The sequence below is a fragment of the Calliphora vicina genome, chromosome 3 (assembly GCF_958450345.1).
Source record: "Calliphora vicina chromosome 3, idCalVici1.1, whole genome shotgun sequence".
Classification (NCBI taxonomy): Eukaryota; Metazoa; Arthropoda; class Insecta; order Diptera; family Calliphoridae; genus Calliphora; species Calliphora vicina.
Window position 1 is genome coordinate 49,663,168 of NC_088782.1, and position 24,865 is coordinate 49,688,032.

General features: G+C 31.8%; 1 protein-coding gene across 1 annotated transcript in view; it reads right to left on the reverse strand.

Annotated features, from left to right (window-relative positions):
- Rbfox1 (RNA-binding Fox protein 1) overlaps positions 1–24,865 on the reverse strand; it is a 512,165-nt gene that overhangs the window by 321,317 nt on the left and 165,983 nt on the right. The window lies entirely within an intron of this gene.

Below are 24,865 nucleotides of genomic sequence, written 5' to 3' on the forward strand. Positions count from 1 at the left end.
AGTACAAAATTGTATTATTAACGCATTTACCTTTCGCATCGAAATTGCTTTCGCATCGCAATAGGGAGTAACCCCCATGCGATCGAAGACGAATCGCTAAATTTGGAATTTCTTGCACACCTTTGTTTACAGCGGCACATTGCTTTGACATGTTGGTGTTATTGCTTCATTTAGAGAGTATGTGGTATGAAATCAACACACAGTTTGACGGATGTATTTTGATGGACGATTATGTGCTCCATAAAAACCACGAAGTTGCTCGAATCGACGACTGATTTTCAAAGTTAATTGGCATAATTTGGTAGCGTTGTTCAAACGTCAATCTATTTATGATGATTTGCTCATAAATTTCAAAAAGTTTGCGCAGTATGTCAGTGCGTTTGACAATTAAGCCTTTCGTAAGTTCTAGTGGCGGTCATAACTGGACACTGCACCTTTGGTAACCACGCTAGGAGACTTGGTTTGCCATATCACGACTTCTGCAGAAGTTGTCAAAATGAGGAGGATGAAACTATTTTTCATCTTCTTTGTCATTGTCCGGCATTAGGAGATCTACGCCTAAGGTTCCCTAAATAGTCTTTCTAAGCTCTCGAATATGAGGCTTGAGGGCATTAATGCCTTTATAGGCAGTAGCAATTGGTTAAAAAGACCAGACACGGGGATCACTTTAGAGTGACCCAATAACCGCCGACTCATTGGCACGTAACTTTTCTTTTTTAGGATCTCCTCCCTCTCTCTTTCCTCAGACATCTCCTTCTTAACATCTTCAATCTTCTCCTTCTCTCGTTTTCACTTATATCTGTCCCTCTTTCTTCTACTTTCATGTAACACAAAGAGACCACTGCCTGGACCCATGTGAGCTGCTCTTCTTTCTTCTTCATTTCGTGGCTGCCTGGAAACCTAAACCTATGTTCTACCATGCTTAAATAACATACCCTTTTGAATTTATTTTTATCTATAATTTATTAAAAGCAATTAAGCCTTTCGTAAGTTCTACCGGGCTTAAATAACATACCCTTTTGGATTTATTTTTTTCTATAATTTATTAAAAATATTATCTGTTTCATGTTAAAAAAATACCAAATTACCTTAAACTGATTTGCCTTAAATAAACAACGATCAATTGTTGTTTTCTCGAATAACAATTTGTCGTATATTCCCTTACAATTCAGCATCAAAGAAGTGCTTTTTTCACAGTGCACAAAAATGTCTTTCGTTCGTGATTCAAAAAATATTTAAAATTTGTAATGAGAAATAGCAACTCCAAATATTTTACAATTCGCCTACAACTTTAATTTATTAACCCATAAAGTATATTCTGGGTCCTTCTGGATAGCGGAGTTGATAAAACGATGTCCGTCTTACAACAATTTACATTCTAACTTGATTTCTTTTGTAGTAATATCCAAAATTTAGGAAGAATGAGAATATGTTTATGCGAATATTCCAAAGGGCGTAAAAAAATCGAAAATTATTAAATTTGTGGATCATTATAAGCAATTTTCCATTATTATTTCTAATAATTTACACACCATATTTTAAACTTACTGCGATTACTTTCCATTAAACCAATAGAAAGATTAAATATTACAAATTTAACAAATTTAGAAAGCATAAAAAGCCCAAGTACATACCTAAAAAGAAAGAGAAACAAATAATTTATTAAAAAAATTATGTGGATTTTATTAAAAATGTAAGAGAAAATTATTTTCTAAAACTTAAATAGATAAGCTTTAAATACTTCAATTGAGGCTCTAAAAAAATATTATGAAAACTTTTGTTAAAAAAACTTTTAACAAAACCGACAAAAATTAAATTAACTTTAAAAAAACATTAATCATTGTAAAAAAAAGAGGGAGAAGATTACAATTTCGATTACTCAACAAAATGTTAGAAAAAAATGAATGTTAAATCATAAAAATAATTAAACGCACTTTATACAAATTAAAACTAAATTATATGGGTTAAGGTTATGTTAGAAACAAAGAAAGCAAAAAAATAAAATAAAAATCGAAATGAAACTTAAGCAAACTGCGTAAACGCAACTCTTGCCACAAAATCTATTTCATTTATTTAGTTGGCTACAACAAGTAACAACATCAGCTTAATGATGATTTTTTTTTGTATACATTACAGTTTTTATTTTGGTTGTTATATTTGAAATCTTGCCATATCATGGCCTATTGACCAATTGAACTGTATAAGAAAACAAAATCAAACAATAAGTTGGGGAAACAAATACAGCAACAATTTAATGATGTTTTGGTAATAATTTTTTTCTCACATAAACACAGATTTAATGGTTGCCATAGGCTTTTGTATTTAACATATTTTGATTAAACGAATTCACTTACTTGTGTAGCTAATTAATGTTTTTTTTAAAAATAACTTGCAAAAAAATATGATCAATTATTTTGATTTTGAAATATGTAAACAAGTAGTTAACAGTTTCCGCAGATTAGTTAAATAACTACCGATTGTTAAAGTTAAAGTTGCTATTTATTTTCAGTTAAAAGCAATAAATATTTTAAATTAACTGTTTTCAAATGATTATTTTTCAGGATTTTGCCGATAAGTAATGTGTGAATACAATGGAACTTTTTTGGAATCAACTAAAATGTAGAAAATTTCACCAAAGCTTATGGTGGTGAATGTGTGGTTTATGCGGTTCAGAAGTGGTAATTTTGAGACGAAAGACAAAGATCGGCCAGGCCAGCCAAAAATATTTAAAGAACAAGAATTTGACGCATTGCTAGATGAAGATTGTTGTCAAACTCAACAAGCGCTTGCAAAATCATTGGAAGCAACTCAAGCAGCAATTTCAAACCGTTTGCGAGCAGCTGGATTCATCCAAAATTATGGAAATTTGGTACCATATGAATTGAAACCGAGAGACCTTGCATCGAATCATTACTTAAGATGAAAAATAGATCCGTTAAAATAACCGGAAGCATAAGAGATCGTATGTGAAGCCCGTCCAACCAGCCGAATCGACATCATACTACGTACACAGAGATGGGTAAGTTTTTTTGGGATCAAAATGTCATCGATTTTGAGGTGTTAACAAACGACGCACAGTGGCGCCCGTAGAACAAGTGAGGTTGCAAAGATAAAAATTTCATGTGTCCCTAAAAAATATTGAATAAACCTCTTTTACAGTAAATTGTCCAACGATTACAAAATTATTACAATCAGATTTTTGGTTCAGAAGATATAGCCCTTCAAAGTTGACTGATTTTCAGTTTTCAAAAAAACAGACAATTTTTAGGTAATTTGGTCCGCTTTCAGATACAATATATTGAAAACTATGTAACTGCTCGTTATTATTTTTCATTCTTTTGATAGATATATTTATTAAGAAAAGAATAAACAAAAATTGTACTGTTTCTTTTGTATTTGTCCAGGTAAATCGATATTTACCAACTATCCTTTTTTTCAATATTTCTCAACTTTGAATGAAAATAAAAAAAAACTATCAATTTCTATATCTGCCATATTTTCAAAATAAGTTCTTTGATTATTCCTTTACCTCATGCAAAAATTTACAGCTGACCGTTTTGCCCCATTTTTTGCTAGAGGTATAATTTTGAAAAAAGACATGGTTTCAAAAATGAACGTGAAAAATCAACAAAAAAATTTTTTTTTTTATTTTTTTCTGGAATAATTTTAAATCATAAAAGCCTTTAAAAAGAAACATAAAAAATTAAAAATATTTTATTTTACTTCTCATAAAATTTATTTTTCCACAAATTTGAACTTTGCTAACCCATAAGTAGGCACCTGAAAGGCGTAGAGCCACTGTGCGACGCCTTCACTTTTTTCGCTAGATGTTTTAATTGCCTCGATATGAATATTTGACCTTTCGAAAGGTCAAGCTACTAGAATCTAGACTCAGAGAAAGAAATGTTTTCATTCCATGTACGAAAGTCTCATTTGATCACAGTCGCGAAAAAGAACTCTCTTCCATTTTTTAGCTCACAAAATGATGTAGTAGTTTGGTGGACTTTTAACGAAAATGGGACTCTCAAGAAACAAAGCTGATGAAGGCAGATAGTTTATGGACAGTTCAAAGCGAAGTTTAAAATGTGGTTTATCAGGTATTGGTAATAAGCATGCCATTCTAGAAAATTAAAGAAAAAGTATCGTAATGTAGATCTTGTTTTAAAAAAACCTCAAGTACTCGGATCAACAATACATTGATTTAAAAATGGTTAATTTCTTGTTTCATATGTTTATGGGGCAGCAGAGCAAAACATGACCATTGGACGCAGCAGCCATCTTAAGGAAAGCTTTCTCATATCCAAGTGATGATTCAAAATTGAAGCCACTCACACTTTCAATCTTCAATATCTCACACTTTCAATCTTTCCGGTGTAGAGACCTCAACTGGACGTCCAGAACGTTCGGCATCTTCAGTACTTGTACGGCCACAACGATATTCAGTAGTCCACATTTTTATCATTGAAATTGTTAGTGCAGAGTTCCCATAGTATTTATCAAGCTTTGCCTTGGTTTGATTGATTTTTTAATGCTTTCTCCTGCAGTCTCGCGGTAGTCTGCTATCAATGGCTGTCAAAAATAAACTAAATGACGCAGCTTGTTGAAATTTTGACAGGAGTCAATTGAGGGGAAATTCCAAAAGTTACGGACTTATTGACCCGCTTTAAAAATGTGGGCTGTATCTGCACAGACATTTAGACAAGTTTCCTCAAAATATTGGATCGTATAGCGAAGAACAGAGAGAATGATTTCATCAAGATTTAAAAGTGAAGGAAGACAGATACCAAGAACGCTGCACAGTGGTATGAGAATAAAAAAAGATGGAAATAAATCTGTAACTTCTAAACCCTTACGCCGATTTTAATGGAATTTCACATGCGCAAAGAGGAAGTGTAGTCCAGTTTAAGTTTTGAATTTGGACCTCATGAGCCCACCAGGAGCGGGACCAGGGGTTCCCAAAATTAGGACACCTCGGGTATGTTCAGTTTTTAAAATTATCCTATTTCTTCGTTTGTGTTCCTATTTCAAAAAAATTACACATATAGAATCTCCCCGTCAAGCACTACATAAAACCTAGCTATTAATTATCTCTTATAGCTTAGGAGATATTCGCATTTGAAAATTTTATTTTTCAACATTTTTACCCACCCGACTCCAATTTTTTGGTGACCGCGGTTCCAAATATTCCCCGATTTTATCCATTTTTCTTTTATAGGATTAACAATAGATCTATATATCAAATAAAGAAAGAAGTGTTTAAAAATCATGGCTGAGTCCAAAGTTACATGCATTTGAATTTAAAAAAATTAAAAAAGGCGATTTTTCGCAATTTTTTTGGGAAAAAAGTACTTTTATTTTTTTTAAGTTATCTAAAAAATTTCGAAGAGGATGTATAATGAATTTGTACTTTTTGAAAAGCTAACTTTACGCCAAATATTTAAAATGAAAAAAACATTTATAATTTTTGATACCGACGGGATCAGGTCCATTCAAAAAATGCCTATTTTTTTATGTAAAATTCAACTTTAGGGCAAAAATTCTCAAATCGCATACTCGATATCAAAATATAGTAACCTATAACCCCGCCCCTGGTATGGATATTATAGCAAAAAAACGAAAAAATCACATTTTGGGATTTTTCAAGATTTTTTTGGGAATTGCGGGATACTTGATAACAAATTTCAAAATTTGTTTTTATTTTTATTTTTAAATAGAAAAATCTACATAACTGTGAAATTTCATTAAAAAATATTCATAAATAAAAATTTTATTTCAATTTGAAAAATTTGTATCTATGCAAAATTCAATAAAAAGCATTTTTTGTCATATTTTTCAAAAAAGTATTCCATGAATTTTTTAATTGTCAAAAGTTATATACATTTTTGAAAAGTAGACAAAATCCTCTATCCATTGATATATAACATGTCTACCTTATGTTTTTTACGTGTCAAATAAATTAGGGAAAACTTAACAACTCGCTGAAAATTTACCTAGCACTGTTATTTACATTCATAAAAATGTTGTTATGTAGGCAACATGCTTTTTATGAATTTCTGTTAGGTAAATTCTCAGCGAGTTGTTAAGTTTTCCCTAATTTATTTGACACGTAAAAAACATAAGGTAGACATGTTATATATCAATGGATAGAGAATTTTGTCTACTTTTCAAAAATGTATATAACTTTTGACAATTAAAAAATTCATGGAATACTTTTTTGAAAAATATGACAAAAATGCTTTTTATTGAGTTTTTGCATAAATAAAAATTTTTCAAATTGAAATTAAATTTTTATTTATGAATATTTTTTAATGAAATTTTACACTTATATATATTTTTTATTGAAAATTGAAAACTAAAAACTAATTTTGAAATTTGTAATCAGGAATCCCGCAAATTCCCAAAAAAGTATTGAAAAATCCCAGAAATGGGGTTTTTTCGTTTTTTGGCTATAATATCCATACCAGGGGCGGGGTTATCGGAACCCTTTACAAAATAATTAAGAACTTATTGAGGAGCTTTACTTACGTATTGAAGAAACAGTGCTTTTGATTTTTGTTCTTATTTTCGCTTCAGTGCCGCGGCAAGTAGATGACCGATAGTTTCAAGAGTGGATTTTTTCGAAATCGATTTCCCATATCTATAATAGCTCTGGGGGTACGCACACAGCTCGGCTGACAATATCAGTGGGGGTCAACCACTCCACCAGTGTCTTCAAATAACTTAGCAGAACGATACACAAAATTTCGTGTGAAACCTAGCGGCAACGTTCGAATAATGTCAACTTTTTTTATGCCACATTTCTTAGACAAATAAATATAATATGGTTTTGAATATGTCCCCATTCCACGATTGTGAATAATGTAAGCCAAATGCGTAAATGAACTACAAATGAAAGTTCTGTATATTTTTGATAATGGTTGGACAGAAACCTGGTTCTAAATGCTATGTGTTGAACCCAAATCTAAAAATGTTTTTGCTTAATGAAAGTCCACATTAAGCATAACATTTCCAACTATGTACCTAGTTTAAAGTACTCAACCGAAATATTTCCAACAAAAAACATCCCGAAAAACATCTATACTTAAATTGTTTATAGTTATTTGAACATGTGAAATGAAAACGAAAAAAAATAACAACAAAATGATGGCGTAAAAAAAATCAATTCGTTACTATGGCATCACTCAAACATGTACGAGTACAAATGGATGGATGAATAAATGAATGAATTCTGGGTGAATGGATAGATGAATAGCAGCCGATATATTGTACGTAAGGCTAGATGGATGAATAGACATCAGGTAACAGCCAAATAACCCCACAGAAAAAAAGAAACACAAGCAAACAATAACACAATTTTGGAGAACAAAAACAAACAACAACAGCAGAGAAAAAAAATACATAAAACCAACCAACGAAAAACCAAATCAAAACTCCATGGAAATGAATGTTAATGTTGTTGGGAGATGAACTGAAGCACCACACATCAAGCATGATGAGACCAAAGTATATGGGATGGGAAGTTGTTGGAGGAGGGTGTAGGGGAAGAGCAACCGTTGTAAACATCATAAAAAATCATTGAATTGAATGTGTAACTATTTGTTTGTATGGGCAAACGTGTGTTATTAAACAAAGTTTTTTGTTTTTCAACTTCACTCTCTGTTTCTGTAGATTTTTTGGCCAAATTGATTACAAACTGTTTTGTAAGAGCACAAGAAATCAGCAAATTCAATTCAATAACAATTTGCTCAATTCATTTACTTTTTTTTCGTTGTTGCTGGCACAAGGAGCTGGTTAGGAGAGAGAGTGTGTGTTGTAAGTAATTGTATGTTTTTAGGCAACTTTACAAATAAACCGAAAAACAATAACAATCATTGTAACCACGAACCAACTAACTCTTTTGCAGTTGCCGCTGTCTGCATTTCTGTAGTTTAGTTCAAATTGAATTGAATTTTCTGGTAAAAGAAATCGCAACCACAAGTTTTGTAAAATTTTGTTTCCCCAACATTATATTCTAAAATGCCTGACATTTTCAGCTAGAAAAAAAGGTTAATAGCATTTAGGGAAAGAAAAATTTAGAAACTAAGGTAGGGATGTGTACAGAAGCTTGTCCGTTTACATGACACTTTGTAATGTATAATTGTAGGGGGATTAGGGTGGCCCTTAATAAACGAAAGTTGGATTTTGGCCATTCTCACCCTCCAGTTTGGTGAACATTAGCAAAAAAATCATCCTGAAAAAATTTTAGGTAAATCGGTTGGGGTTAAGACGTGCCGCAAGCCCTCTGAAGTTTTGAGATGCATTTACAAGGGGAAAAAATGCATTTTTTTCAGTTTTTGTAAAAGTTTTGCCATTAAAAAATTACTTTTGTAATTTAATTTAAAAGAATCGAAATGTGTACGTAATTGTCGTTCTAATGAGACATAAAAAACAGAAATCGGTTAAAAAATTTTAAAGTTATTAAAAATTCGCCAGGCCATTAACGTGTCTCAGGCCACTAGAACAAGAAATGTTGGAACAAAATTAACATATTTTGAGAAATATTAAAATAAAAGCTCATTTTTACTTAAAATATGTCCATATTTACTTGTATATGAGTTTTTGTCTTCGTAGCATACCGTTAACCTATTCTTAGGTATGAACAAAAAAAATTAATTTTTTTAACGGCAGTTTCAAAACTCCATTTTCAAATTTTTAAAAATTTTGTTAAACAAATTTCAGAATTTTTTGATCATCTCATTGGGATTTATTAAGAGTATAATAGGGAATTAAATCGTGAAAAAATTATGAAAATATCTCTTATAGTTTTTCCGTACCTGCGATTTAAATTTTGAAATTTTCGAGAAAAACCAATTATTTGGCAATTTTTAGGCCAATGAGCTCTATTTTCTTACTCTTATGAATTTTAAGTAAAACCTATTCAGAATATTATAGTCCAGATAATTCAAAATATACTCTGAAACTTCTACTAAAATCGGAAGACGTTAACCCTTAAATCGTGAAGGTCAAAGGTAAAATTTTTCAATATTTGGAATTTCTCTTGGAAAGATTTCGAAATGATCGAAATGTTGTATATTTTTGGGCCGATTTTGATGAAATTTAACAAAAATATAACATAAACTCTAGGGTTTATAATAACAGCACAAGAATGGAAATTAACGCTTAATGGCACTTGGGGTTAAAATGACACCAAACTTTTAAAATCATAATTTTTTATGGTTTTAGAAGTTTGGGGTCATTTTAACACCAAGTGCTATATAGGGTTAATTTTAATTTTTCTGCTGCTTTTGTAAATACTAGGCTTTGTGTTATATTTTTGTTAAATTTCATCAAAATCGGCCCAAAAATATACAACATTTCGAACATTTCAAAATCTTTCCAAGAGAAATTCCAAATATTGAAAAATTTGACCTTTGACCTTCACGATTTAAGGGTTAACGTTTTTTGATTTTAGTAAAAGTTTCAGAGTATATTTAGAATTATCTGGACTATAATATTCTAATTAAGTTTTGCTTAAAATTCATAAGAGTAAGAAAATAGAGCTCATTGGCCTAAAAATTGCCAAATAATTGGTTTTTCTCGAAAATTTCAAAATTTAAATCGCAGGTACGGAAAAACTATAAGAGATATTTTCATAATTTTTTCACGATTTAATTCCCTATTATACTCTTAATAAATCCCAATGAGATGATCAAAAAATTCTGAAATTTGTTTAACAAAATTTTTAAAAATTTGAAAATGGAGTTTTGAAACTGCCGTTAAAAAAATTAATTTTTTTTGTTAATACCTAAGAATAGGTTAACGGTATCCTACGAAGACAAAAACTCATATACAAGTAAATATGGACATATTTTAAGTAAAAATGAGCTTTTATTTTAATATTTCTCAAAATATGTTAATTTTGTTCCAACATTTCTTGTTCTAGTGGCCTGAGACACGTTAATGGCCTGGCGAATTTTTAATAACTTTAAAATTTTTTAACCGATTTCTGTTTTTTATGTCTCATTAGAACGACAATTACGTACACATTTCGATTCTTTTAAATTAAATTACAAAAGTAATTTTTTAATGGCAAAACTTTTACAAAAACTGAAAAAAATGCATTTTTTCCCCTTGTAAATGCATCTCAAAACTTCAGAGGGCTTGCGGCACGTCTTAACCCCAACCGATTTACCTAAAATTTTTTCAGGATGATTTTTTTACTAATGTTCACCAAACTGGGGGGTGAGAATGGCCAAAATCCAACTTTCGTTTATTAAGGGCCACCCTAAGGGGGATACATCACGTATGAAATTTACCTACATCTTTAGACACTTTCAATAAGTTTAATTTTGTATGGAAAAGGGTTATTAACAGGGCAACCAAAAATATGCTCTAAAAAAAGTGTTTTATGCGCATAAAATATACACTTAAAAACGAAAAATATGCTCTTAAAATATAAAAAATATGCACTTAAAAATAGTTGGTTATTGTTTGATTTCAATGTTTTATTAAAAATAATATAAGAAGTAAATAAAAATTTGTCTAGTAATTAGTTGCATAATATTGTAGGGAGAGGATATTAAGAATTTCTCGAAATGTTTCTATTCTACATAAAGCTTTAAAATCTACTTTTTCATCATTTGAATTATGTTTCCAAATCGCTGTAGAGAGCGTTTGTAATTGTTTGGTAAAAAATTGCAGTGGATTATGGAGCATTTATCATATATGAAGATTAACATCTAAATTTGACATCCAAAATTTAAACAGAATTATCAAAAAGCCTAACAATAGTGAAATGATTTGTTTTCTTTAAAACTGCGGAAAAATAGAAAAACCTTTTTTGCATTTTTACTATTGGAACTCAAAATACCGTGACATTTCCTATGTTTCTTCTTTCACCAATTGATTGTTTTTAAATGATTTCCTAATATCTTTGTTACAATTTGTAACAAACGTGATATTTTCGATATTTTTGAACATGATATTTTCGATAGATAATTGCTGAAAAGTTGTTTAATTTTACATTAGTGGTAAACTGTTAATGCCCAACCATAACTGTCTCAAGCAACCTTAAGATTTCTTTTTAAATGTATCCAACATTTTGATAAGAAGTTACCTTGCCCATTTTCTTTTCTTTTAATTTATTTGTGTGTGAATACTTTTAATTTAATTCAAATATATGGAAACTAAGATCCCTTAAGTCAATGAAAATTTAATGAAGATAAGTCGATTATGGGTACTCCATGTTTTTCTTTAAGTAGCTTAGGCAAATTATCATTGGACCTTAACAAAATTGTAAAATATAGAAATGAAAAATTACTATACAAGCAATAAAATTATATTTAGAAAACAAAATATGCAACAAAAATATGCAGTTATGAGTTAAATATGCAAAAATATGCTGCAAAATGCAAAATATGCAGTAAAGAGCAAAATATGCAAAAATATGCACTAACAAATCGATGCCAAAATTCTTATAATTGTCTGAAACGGATAAATAACTAACTCATATGTTTATACAACGCACAGCAAAAAATATGATATTGCATACTTATGGTTGCCCTGGTTATTAATGAAGAAGAAAATTTAGCGTTCAGTTATTCAGTCAATTTATGTTAATTACTAAGACTGCTGTCTTAATATTAATGATTTTTTTTGGAGCATAGAATTTTATAATTGGAGTCATTCCAAAAAAGTACCAAAATGTCTAAATTCGCTGTAATCCGAAACCTACCGAAAACTTTTTAATGCACTGACCAGTTACAGTTAGAATATGTTTCTGCACAATTTTGCTGGTACCCTGAACGACATTGGTTAAACACCTTGGATTCCGTGCCAAATGAGCTGTTCATCTTTTGAGGTCAAGAACGAATCAAGCCAATTTCGGACACTCTGCTGGGAATTGAAGCGTATTCCAGAGAGAGCGTTTTGCATCGATCGAAACCAATTGCAGTCGGACTGGGCAAGGTCTGGACTATAAAGCGGGTGAATCAAAACTTACCAACCACTTCATTTTAAATACTTTTTAACAGGTGGTTTTTTTGAGGGTGCATGATATGGTATTTGTGGCCTGGGTTCGATTCCCAGCCGCTGCCAATCAACAACATCAGTTTATAATAATTATTAGTTTACTAATAACTAATATTTATCACAGCTCCCTCCTTCGGTGGTATAACACTAAAAAACGCCACCGAAGTAAAATAATTAAATAAAGGTTGTTGGCTTGACTAAGGCGCCATCTCACCATATATTATATCTTATGATTTTCGAGTTATAGGCATTTGAAAATTTTAATTTAAAAATTTTTCCAAAATTTGTTTGGTCCTCTTTTTTTAAAAAAAAACATTAATATACAAAAGATTTCAGAGCAATATCAAGGAAACAAAAATAAACGATTTTCAATATAAAAATTAAAAAATAGTAGATTTTTGCTGTTTTTGGCGAAAAGGAGTCTTTTTATAAAAAAAAACCTTTCCTTAAGAACATATAACAATTTTATATTTTTCTTATCGGAGAAGATTTTGGTATAAAAACATGTCCTATTTTTGGAATATGTCTCCCCTACGCCCATCAGACCTATTGTTTTATCAAAATTCAACTTTGGGACACATGTTCTAAAATCCCAAAACTGGGATCATAAAAGGGAATGCAGTTATGGAAACCCTGATGTGTTCCCTATTTATCCCCAAAGTATTTTCTCAGCCCCGAAGGAAATGTGGACCCTATGGGCAAAATTGTAAAAAATACAATTTTTGCGATTTTTGATCTAATTTTTGGGAAATAGGGTGACCATTTCAACAGCTTTCTCTTAAATTTGTAGATCAGAAGTGTCAAAATTTAGAGAGCTATTTACTGGGCCTCATTCTAACTGCGAATCCGTACCAATTCAAATCAATTCAGAATCTGCAATTTGACTGTGTAACATTTCATGTATCACTACTAGGGTATTCAATTAATCGGGTTTCTGGATTAATCGGTTAATGGAGCAAATAATTAATCGGGGTTTAGATTTAATCGGTTAATAATCGGTTAATATTAAATTATTCGATTAACCGAATAATTTCTATTTTAATTTTAAATTGAAAAGAAAAACACGAATTTTGTATACTTATTAAAAAGAACAAAAACATAAAAAACAAACAAAACATAATTTTTCAACAAAACAATAAATAAAAATATACACATGTGAGTTCCTTTTTTAGATTTTAAGGAGATTTTCTAAAATAATCTTTTAAAAAAAGAATGTAATTTAAATGCATTTAGTTTTAATTAAACTTGACTTGTAAAAACTACCTCACTGATTGTAGATTTGGAAAAATAGAAAATAAGGCACAATAAAAAGTATCCAATTTCTCAGTTCTTTTTTTTAGTTTTTTCTAAGCATATTTTTTTAGATTTTGAATACTTTAATAGTATCGTTAAGTTCTGATTAAAGACTCGTTTCGTAAATGTCTTTAGTTTCGTCTATTACCATGTCGTTCTTCAACTCATTATCACAAAGTTCATCATAGAATATTCTAGTAAAAATGTCATTTCCAAATTCCTTAGTTTCAATTTCCGTACTATACTTCAAATAACTATTGCTAGAAGGGAATGTTCACGAGTTAAGAAATTAAATTTTAAAAAATAATTCTGTATAAAGTGCAAAAAAGAGACATTTCGGTTAATCGGTTAATCGACACAAATTAATCGGTTTATTCGTTATTTGAAAATCGTCAATTTTAAATTATTCGAACAGTTAACCGACAAAAATTAATCGATTAACCGATTAACGGTTAATTGATTGAATACCCTAATCACTACCCTCGGAATTGCGGGATTCCCTTTGACCTTTTGACAAGTCCTTCAAAAATATTGCACATTTTCATATTTTAGTATAAAATGTGAGTAAGTCAGAACCATAGACTGGTTGTTGAATCAAATATAAAGAAAATTTATACAAAAAAAACAAATACATATGAAAAAGTGCAATATTTTGTAGAGCTTTTTGGTACATTCTTGAATCCAATTGAGATATTGATTTGAAGGGAAAATTTTGAAACTTTAACTCGAATACTCCTTGGCTACGATCGGACCAGCCGCTTAGAAATGTCAGATTTATCTGTGCGTTGTCATGACGGAATATTATGATTTCATGTCTGGCCGCATATTCTGGGCGTTTTTAGGCCAATGCTCGCTTTAAACGAATCAGTTACGTTCTGTACAGGTTCCCAGTGATGGTCTGGGCAGATTTCAGCAGCTCATAATAGATAGAACCCTTTTGGTCCCACCATATGCAGAGCATTACCTTAGCGCCATGGATATTTGACTTTGATGCCGATTCGGTTGGTTGGTTGGGCTTCACATACGATCTCTTATGCTTCGGGTTATCGTAGTGGATACACTTTTCATCGCAAGTAATGATTCGGTGCAAAATTTTTTTTTTTATAGCGTTCCAACAAAATTTCGTGCATGCAAAATCGTCTTTCAAGGTCTCTTGTCTTAAATTCGTATGATACCCAATTTACGTGCTTTTTGAATACTGCTCAGAGACCTGCGCCGAACGGCTGTAAGCCGGCTGAGCTGAGCCGCCGATAAATTTTCAAAGCCGCCGCCGCCGAATTTTTTTTCGGCTTGAACATAGCCGCCGTTTATGATAAAAGTTCATTAGTAATTTCATAAAATTTTCCGAATTTCACTTTTTAAATTTTTATTTATTTAGAATTTGAGTATTTACTCTTTAGCCTGCTGACAGCTGGCTAGCCGCCGCCGCCGACCTTTTTTGGAGTCAACCGCCGCCGCCGTGAAATTTAGTCGGCGCAGGTCTCTGATCCTGCTGCATGCAAACGTTTGGAAGTTGCTCCTTGAGTAGCTTCCAATGATTTAGTTAAGTTTAAAACCATCTTCATGGAGTAATGCCTCTAATTCTTGGTCTTCAAACTTTTTTTGGCCGGCCTGTGCGATTTTTGTCTTCCGTGTGAAAATCACCACTTCTGAACCATCTCTTGCAGTTTGAAACCGATGGAAGACATTAATCATACGCTTCGGTGAGCAATCGGTGTGCGGCAATTTTTTTCAAATTAGAAGTAAAACTAAGTATGAATAAATGGCTGATATGTACCCTTCAAAATGACATATACGTTATAAAATACAAAAACCGGGTTCAAAAGAGACGCCATCTATTGCAAATCCCACATTTTTAAGTCATACACCCAATTTATCAGCCATTTATGGGTTGATTTGCTGGATTTTAAATAACAATCTAAATTGGAATATAGCGGATATATTGAAGTATCAATCATATGCGTGCATTATTTAGAGGCATCCGTAGACATCGATATATCGATCCAGAATATACATTACGAATGGAATGACAAACTTACATATATCCTTAGCACTCACGGTGAAAGGTATACAAATTCCGCTGAATTACAATTAAAACTATGACTAAATAACAAAAGATTAAGCTGTTAAGAACACTTTATTATAAACATCTTTATATCAAAAGTATTTAAAAATTATAGCATATTTCCGTTTAATTTCTAAGGATGTGTTTTTCATAATAAACAATTTTCAATTCGTTACTTTTGTAATTGTTATAGTTGTTGCTGTTAGTTCTGGAATTTTTATGCCCGCAATACTTGTGCGCCTTACCTATTATCTTTTGTTTTCCTTATATTGAAAACAACCACAAAAGTTAATTGCAAAAGTTTTCAAAACATAATCTACAAACTCAGGTAAAAATACATACAGCTAAGCATATGGGGGTGCTATGCCCTGTAGATCATGGAACGAGATCATCGTCGATGAATTTTTTTTGGCAAGTTAAACACTAACCTAAGGGCTATTTGGCCAAAGTTGGTGGCAAAGGTAACCAGAATACGAATTGGGTTGGATAGGAAAAGTCTCAGGTATTTAATAGGAGTGATAGCCGATCTCTGCTCAATTGGAACCTTCATAAATAAAAGGATATTGAGGAACTAGAAACAGTGGAACATATTCTGTGTAACTGTCCTAGATAACAGGGTGACAGTCAGGTAAACATGGGTAGGGGAAAGATTATATGATAAACTGGAGGACATAGCTATATATGATCAATCTATTAGGCTTTAACAGGGGAATAGGCTGGCTCTGGAATCTTAGAATCCCTGTCAAATTGATGAACTAGTGACTTTGCCGACCACAAAACAACTCAAGTCCTTTCATAGTGCCCTTTGGCTAGTGCAATATGTTATTAATTTCGACCATTAAAACTACCGGGTTCTGATACCTATGTTATGTATATATTAGTATTTTAACAACATACTCATTTACAAGTGACTCCTCCATAGTTGTGTTGTGTTAAATTTAAACTGGAAAAACACTTAACTCCTTTTTATAATAAATATATGATAAACCCAACCATACACCCTCTGATTTACCTGGGTTCCTTCCAACCCACCACTACCTCGGTTTCTTTAATTTATGGCACCAAACCCAAACACCCAACTGAATATCTAAATCCCTAAAAGAGAAAAACTCTTGTTACGAAAACTAATTTAGGGAAAATGGCAAAACAGCAAAGCAACATCGGTAACAACAAACTACTTGTAACAAGCTTTAACAGTTTTCACGCATTTCATGCAACACACTCTCACACAAGCAGACTTATTCACACACACACACCCTTACAATTTGATTTCCTTTACGCCGTTGTTGTGTCAGACTTGAAAGTTTTTTTTACTTGTTTTTCTTTTTAACACGAAATCCTTGTTGTTTTTGTACCGAGAACGAGTATTAAATTGGCATCAATTTGTACCTGACGGTTGTTGCCACACACTCTGGTGTTTGTCTAGCGGGCGTGTGTGTGAGTGTCTTCTTCGTTTATGCAGAGTACATGCCACACAGTCATTCATGCGCGTCTATGTCTAGTTTTAATAGGTTGGCAATTAATTCGTCTTCTTTTCTTTCGATACGATACGATTCGACTCAAATCTATTCTAGTTTTGTGAAAAAGTTTTTTTGTGTTTTACTGGTTTTGCTTTCGTTTAACAAGTTTTTCTGTTGTTTTTGGTAGTGGGGGGTTCTTGCCACCAATCAAGAGTTTGAAAACAAGTGGAAGGGGGGTTGTCGAAGAACCTAAACCAAACATGGCAATTTTAGTGTGTGTGCATGTGTTTAAATGCGGGTTAATTTGACAGGACTTTAAATGAATTCACTCCAGTGCAGCGAAAATAGTTGAAATATAAATAGAGCAGAAATCAGTTTGAAGTAGAGTTGTTTTCAAAACGAATACTTAATAGGGCTAAAATGTAGGAAGATATTTTTTCTTTAAATTATAAATTATTTTGGAAACTTTTGATTTTATGATATCACTACAGGCCATAGCAGCGATTTCAATAGCTGGTATTTCAATGGCACCCAGCTAGGTGCCCTTTATTCAATTTACCCAGTGACCATTAAATACTTTTTAATGATCCTGATCTCCCAATGTTCGCAAATATCAATTGTCGACAGGCGTTTGAAACAAGATCCAGAGATATGATGTCTTAACCTCAGACCCAAGTAGAAATTCTGTACCGCATTTAAGGGAAAAATACGTCACAATAATTTATTTGTGTAAAACATATTGGCTGCATATTTCTTGGAACAGAGTAGAGAAGGCCTGGAAGAGTGCTTAAAGGATGTAGTAATATCATTTAAAGCCATCAGAGCAAAGGTGGTGTAACCCACAATTTTTGTTGGTTGCTGATCTAGCTGTTCTGTTCTAGTGTACCTCACATTACCAACTATCAATATAAATTGGAGTATTCAAAAGCACAGAGCATAATATAACAAAGTAATAGAGCAAAAGTGGTGTAAGTTACCCCTAACCCTAAGCAAATTGTTTGTGGTTACACCACTTTTGAGGTGATATCCTCATTTATAAAGATCATGTTCCAGAATAATTAAACTATATTTAGAATCAGAAGACAACTCCTGAGCCATTTCAAAAAAAATTGATGATGACAATATTGAATATGTTATGAAATACACAATTCCTCTAAATGTTTCACAGTTTCGTCCTAGAAACAAGTGCTCTAAACAAGAAGTTCCTCAGAACTGGGTACTTTGGCCGTTGCTGTTAAACTTTTACCTCTCTAAATTTTATCTCAAGCTGTGAAGGTAAGCAAATATGCGAACAACTGCAACATTACGGCGACAGGTGACAACGTTGATGAGCTTTGCGGTATGGTAAATGCTTATCTCAAGGAAATTTTAAATTTTTCACTGCTCGTAACTTGCAGTTATCATCAACTGATGACTGCGTTGATGATAACTGCAGTATTCACCACATTGACGAAGGAGGTAAATCACAACTTATGCATCATAGCAGAGAGTGTACAGATTCCAACATTAATAAAGCCAAAAGATAGGAACAAGTTCCTCAAAATGGTGTGGCTAAATAAATTTTACAAGTTCTCAACAAATCGATTGGTTAAACACTCCTGATTGCGGAAGCCGTAGTTCCTGATTGTGATACCTGGGCACACGCAGAGAAAAAACATGGTTGTGGTAACCATAAACTAAGAGCAACATATTATGATCAGTTTTTTGCTTGTAGTCCAAAACATATTATGATCATTATTAGTATCATAATATATGTTCTGAAATAATCAAATTATGATAAAAATCAATCATAATATGTTTTGAAATAATCATATTATGATAAAAAACAATCATAATATGACCCAGAGTCATCATATTTATGACCCAATTAAATCATATTATGATCCAAAACAATCATATTATGATCCAACATAATCATATTATTATTAAAATTTATTTTTGGAAATACAAAATTTTAATAGGATTTAGTTTTAAAGTACTAAATTCACAATTAAAATATTATTGATAAAATCAAATTTATTGTTATTCGCTCTAGGAAAGTTAAATATAATATATAAATAAAACTATAGAGCGAATGGGAATTACAGACACTCAAAATTTACTTGTAAAAACAACACAGCTTAGACAAACACCAGCACTCATAAATGGTTGGAAAAAAGACTATTAAAAGTAAACATATTTTGTTTGCATCTTAAACATATTATGACTACGCGTATATATACAAATAATATGTTTACCTAATTATCATTATTTAATTGTTCGAAAACCATATTCATATTTATAATTGCGATGAAAATATAAACGTTTACAGTAACTATAATATTGTTGAAATTAAATTAAAACAATAATTATATGTTTACGACAACAATATATTGTTACAGAGAACATAGTATAGTAGTCATAACCATGTCCAACCATGTTTTTTCTCTGCGTGCAGAAACTGGTATGGAAGGAAGAAATTCCTTATATCTGACTAATTTAATTTCTTAACCAAAAGCATCCAGTTACACGTATGAAAGTATCTAACCATTAGACCTCCGTCAGTCTGTGCTGGAAGAAGTCGTTGCGTGTTACCCAGAAAAGAAAATTTCAAAGCTATCGAAATGCTGCCTTAAGACCGTCACTGGCTGCGTTAAAATAATCTCAGAACACCATCTTCATGAAGAAACAAAGTTTCGTTAAGTTCGGGATGTCGACTGAGGAGTTACTAAAACCTCGACATCACACAGTTAAAATCTCTCCCGAAACATGTCATAGATGACCTCAGTCTGTAGGAGAAGAGCATAGAGAGATATGTGCAGGATCAATTTGATCGAGACTTGTATTTGAGAGCTTTGAATTACATTTATAGTGGATAAATATTCAAAACTGTGGCAATGTAGCCATCACAGGCTGCCTTCTAATAGTATCCAATCACTATCTTCACGAGGAAACAAAGGTTCGTGATGTGAACGGAGGTCTTATTGAAACCACGATATTATAAAGTTAGAGGCTCCTAGACATGCCAGAGAGACCCAACGCATGTAAGAGGACAACATTTCATCGCAGCTTGTAATTGATAGCTTTCAATAACATTCATAGATTTGCCATCACTTCCGCGGTGGCAGGATACCGTATGAATGTCATACTCGCCGAGAAGATTCTGCCGTGTAAAAAATAAAGTCACTGTGTTACACTGAGGTTTGGATGGAACATCTGGTTTAATACCGTCACTAATTTATGCCGAGAATGGATTTGGGGTACTCATATTTAACTGCCTATCCAACACAAATTCAGTAATTTCTGTTGATTTATGGACTCATTCTGTTGAAGTAGCACAATTCATTGGACTTAACCTACATGAAGAACTCCCTAATTAAATATTGTAAAAAAAAATTGGATGCAAAAGAGGAAACACGTGATCAAGAACAATGGCCACAATAGTGTCAGAAATCTAATATATGACTTAAGGAAACAAAAGTCTAGAAAGATTGGAATAAAGTAAAAGTAATATATAAAGCATATATATTCTGGATCCTTATAGATAGCGGAGTCGATTAGCGATGTCAGCCTGTATGTTGAAACCAAATAACTTACAAACACTATTGATACATCCCGGCTAAGTTGCTATTTGAAATCAAGAAAATCGGTCCATAAATAGCTAAGATATAAGGAAAAAACCGCGACAACCTCGATTTTTAGCCTATTTTTGATCTATATCTGGATTACTAAGTCATCAAATTCGGGAAAAATATTTTTTAATCCGAATTTTTTGTCATACATTTTTTTCAACTAAAAAAATTGAAGAAAAAAAAAATTTGGAAAAACGTTTTTTAAAAAAAAAATTTAAAAAGAATTTTAAATAAAATAATTTGGTGAAGGGTATATAAGATTGGGCACAGCCGAATATTGCTTTATTGTTTGTTTTAAAGTTTTTTTTTGTTTTTATGTTAAAGTTTCACTGATAAAAACCAAAAATCAGTGTTAGAAAACATTTTTCTGTTTAGAATAGAAAAAAGTATGTATGTTTTTTTTAGTTTTTAAGCTCCATTTCTTTGAAATTTTCGATTTCAAATACAAATTTAAAGCAAAATTCATTTATTAGCTAAAGTTTAAGTGAAAATAAGAAAAACAAAACAACTTCTTAACGAAATTCATGTAAATTCTCTGCACACTTCTAACTTTTAAACTAAGTAACACCTTTGTGTTGTTCATGAGAGCGCAATATTACAAAGTTCTTGTTGAAAATAACCCAGTAGAAAATCCGAGGATGACAGTTTCTTGTACAACAAAATAAAAATCATTTTAGCAAATAAGGCACATTTCAAGATTGAAAATTAAGTTCAAAATTAAAATTTTTGTTTAAAAATTTCAGTATTTTAAATAATTTAGAGAGTAATTTGCACTAATAACTCTAACATATCACTTTATTACCTCTTAATAATCTAGAGTGTCGTCACTTTTCAAATTTTTTCATACTGATCTTAAGAAAGTTGTTATTGTATCCACCACAAGTAGTCTATTGGAGATTCAGTTGTTCATAAGTGTTCTTTTGCATTGCGGATAGATAAATCAATTAGTTCGTAACACTTAGCCAGATCAGCTGGGAAGTTCCATTTAATAAAATATTCGTTGGTTTATCTATGAATATTTAATATATGAAACCAGAGTTTCATATGTTAAAACTTTTAAAGTAACTTTTAAAGTAACTTCTTAAAACTTTTAAAGTAACATATGAACTGTAACAACATACATCTATGTCAACATATAAAGATATTGGTTACCACCAATTGCAACTTGGAAAGATGACTCACATGAGTGGGCTGTCATTATTGAAAGGGCAACTCGCACCCTCATACAGGCAATGTCTATCTGTAAATTTTTATGTTGCACTAAATGAAGTTTAGCTTCTTATTTCTCTATAATAGAAATTTAACTTCATATGGAAGTTTTATTCTCATACGAAGACGCAGCTAACTAAGAAGACACAGACAACAAGAACAAAAGCAAAAAAATAGATATTGCAGTCATATGCAGTTAATAAAGTGCATTTATCATGTATATTGGTCTTATGAGAGTCGTATTATTAAATGAATTTAGTTTTTATTGTCTGTTAAAAGTTCCTTATTGCTTTAAGAAGTGGGGGAGTTTTAGCAGTGGTGGCAGGAAGTAGCTTGTAGAGAAAATTAATATTAAATTGAATACAACTAATATTGAGGATATGTAGTTTGTAGGATGGTTTAGGTTCTATGAACTTTTGATATGAGACAATCCAGCCAAAGATGGAAGTAACTACGGAAACATAGCTGAAACACTTGGTAAGAACTCTGGTCTGCTTTCTGGCTCCATAGAACATATTTATTACAGAACTTCGACTATAGACAGAACTATGGTCTCGACTATGGGCAGAACTATAGTCTCGACTATAGGCAGAACTATAGTCTCGACTATAGGCAGAACTATAGTCCCGACTGTAGGCAGAACTATAGTCTCGACTATACACAGAACTATAGTCTCAACTATAGACAAAACTATAGTCTCCACTATAGACAGAACTATTGTCTCGACTATAGATAGAACTATAGTCTCGACTATAGACAGAACTATAATCTCGACTATAGAAAAAACTATAATCTCGACTATAGACAAAACTATAATTTCTACTATAGACAGAACTACAGTCTCGACTATAGACAGAACTACAGCCTCGACTATAGACAGAACTACAGTCTCGACTATAGACAGAACTACAGTCTCGACTATAGACAGAACTATAGTTGAGACTATAGACAAAACTATAATCTCGACTATAGACAGAACTACAGTCTCGACTATAGACAGAACAATAGTCGAGACTATAGACAGAACTATAGTCGAGACTATAGACAAAACTATAATCTCGACTATAGACAAAACTATAATCTCTACTATAGACAGAACTACATTCTCGACTACAGACAGAACTACAGTCTCGACTATAGACAGAACTACAGTCTCAACTATAGACAGAACTATAGTTGAGACTATAGACAGAACTATAGTCTCGACTATAGACAGAACTATAGTCTCGACTATAGACAAAACTATAACCTCGACTATAGACAAAACTATAACCTCGACTATGGACAGAACTACAGTCTCGACTATAGACAGAACTACAGTCTCGACTATAGACAGAACTACAGTCTCGACTATAGACAGAACTACAGTCGCGACTATAGACAGAACTATAGTCTCGACTATAGACAGAACTATGCTCTCGACTATAGACAAAACTATAGTCTCGACTATAGACAAAACTATAGTCTCGACTATAGACAGAACTATAGTCTCGACTATAGACAGAACTATAGTCTCGACTATAGACAGAAATATAGTCTTGACTATAGACAGAACTATAGTCTCGACTATAGACAGAACTATAGTCTCGACTATAGACAGAACTATAGTCTCGACTATAGACAGAACTATAGTCTCGACTATAGACAGAACTATAGTCTCGACTATAGACAGAACTATAGTCTCGACTATAGACAGAACTATAGTCTCGACTATAGACAGAACTATAGTCTCGACTATAGACAGAACTATAGTCTAGGCTATAGTCTAGACTGTATAGACTGGACTATTATCGAGATTACATAGACTGGACTATAGTCGCGACTATACAGACTGGCCTATAGTCAAGAATATAGACTGGTCTATAGTCGAGGCAACTAGCACTTGTTCGGTTACATAGCCAAGAGCTTTTTTACCCTAAAATGAGTATTAATACTTATCAGGCGACATAGATGTGAGTAGAGAAATATAATACGTTTCCAAATCACCTTTAACTTAAAAAATCTTTACGCAACTATATTTTATAATTGTTTTTTCTATAAAACTGCACAACTTTTTTCTGTTTTTATATCTGGTTACAACATATTTCAATAAAATTTACAATGTTTTAAACTTTTTCATATTTTTTCTTTATATTTTTAACTTACATATGACTTACTTTTTGTGTGGCATAAAACAGGCTTTTCTTTTTTTTAACATTTGAAAGTTTTCTAGATTTTTTTTGGGGGCATAAAGAGGAATAAAAAAAAGATGTTATTACAAAAGAAAGTCTATGTGTGTTGAACTTTTCTATCTGTTTTCATTTTTGGAACATAGAACTATTTCTAGTTTCTTTTATATTTTACTCTACTTTTTTGAAATCTTATTTTTTTATTTTTTTGATAAGTGTTCTTTTTTGTTATAGCAACAGAAACTTTTATTTGAAGCTTGAGTGAATGAGTAAGAGGAATGAAGAGTTTTGCTCTAACTAGTTCTTTTTAATATGTAACTCTGCAAAAGAAAAAAAAACACAAGAAATTTGGCATTTTCTATGCAACTTGACAGTTGCAACAATGTTTCACATTTATTGCAATTTTTCTTAGTATTTTTTTATTTTGCAACCATAGACAAGTCAAATTGTTGTTTTTTGTGAGTTGTGAACACAAAAGGATCAATTTTGTTCAAAAAAGAAATTTTAAAGTTTTTATTTTAATATTTTATTTTAGCAGAATTTCTACATATGATGTCAAGTTTGAAATGGAAATCTATAAACTTATGTAAGTTTTTATTAAAAATAAATTATACCTATAGATTTTAGAATGTTGTTACAATAGGGGTTACTGGTTGACATTTACATCTCAATAAATTCATAGTTTGAATCAAATATATATATTTTTTGGAATGAATATTATGAGATGTGTTTGGTTTAGACAGGACAATAGTCCAGACCAAAGGCTAGTGTATTGTCGAGACTATAGACTGGATTATAGTCGAGACGATATAGTGGTTTATAACCGAGACTATAAATGGGTTTATAGTAGTCTAGACTATAGACGGGTTTATAAACGAGACTATATACAGCTTTATAGTCAAACCTATGGACTGGACTATAGTCTTGAGTATAGACTGGACTATAGTCTTGACTACAGACGGAAATATATTATTGACAATAGACTGGATTATAGTATTGGCTATAGACTGGACTATTGACTAGAATATAGTAGCGACTATAGACTAAACT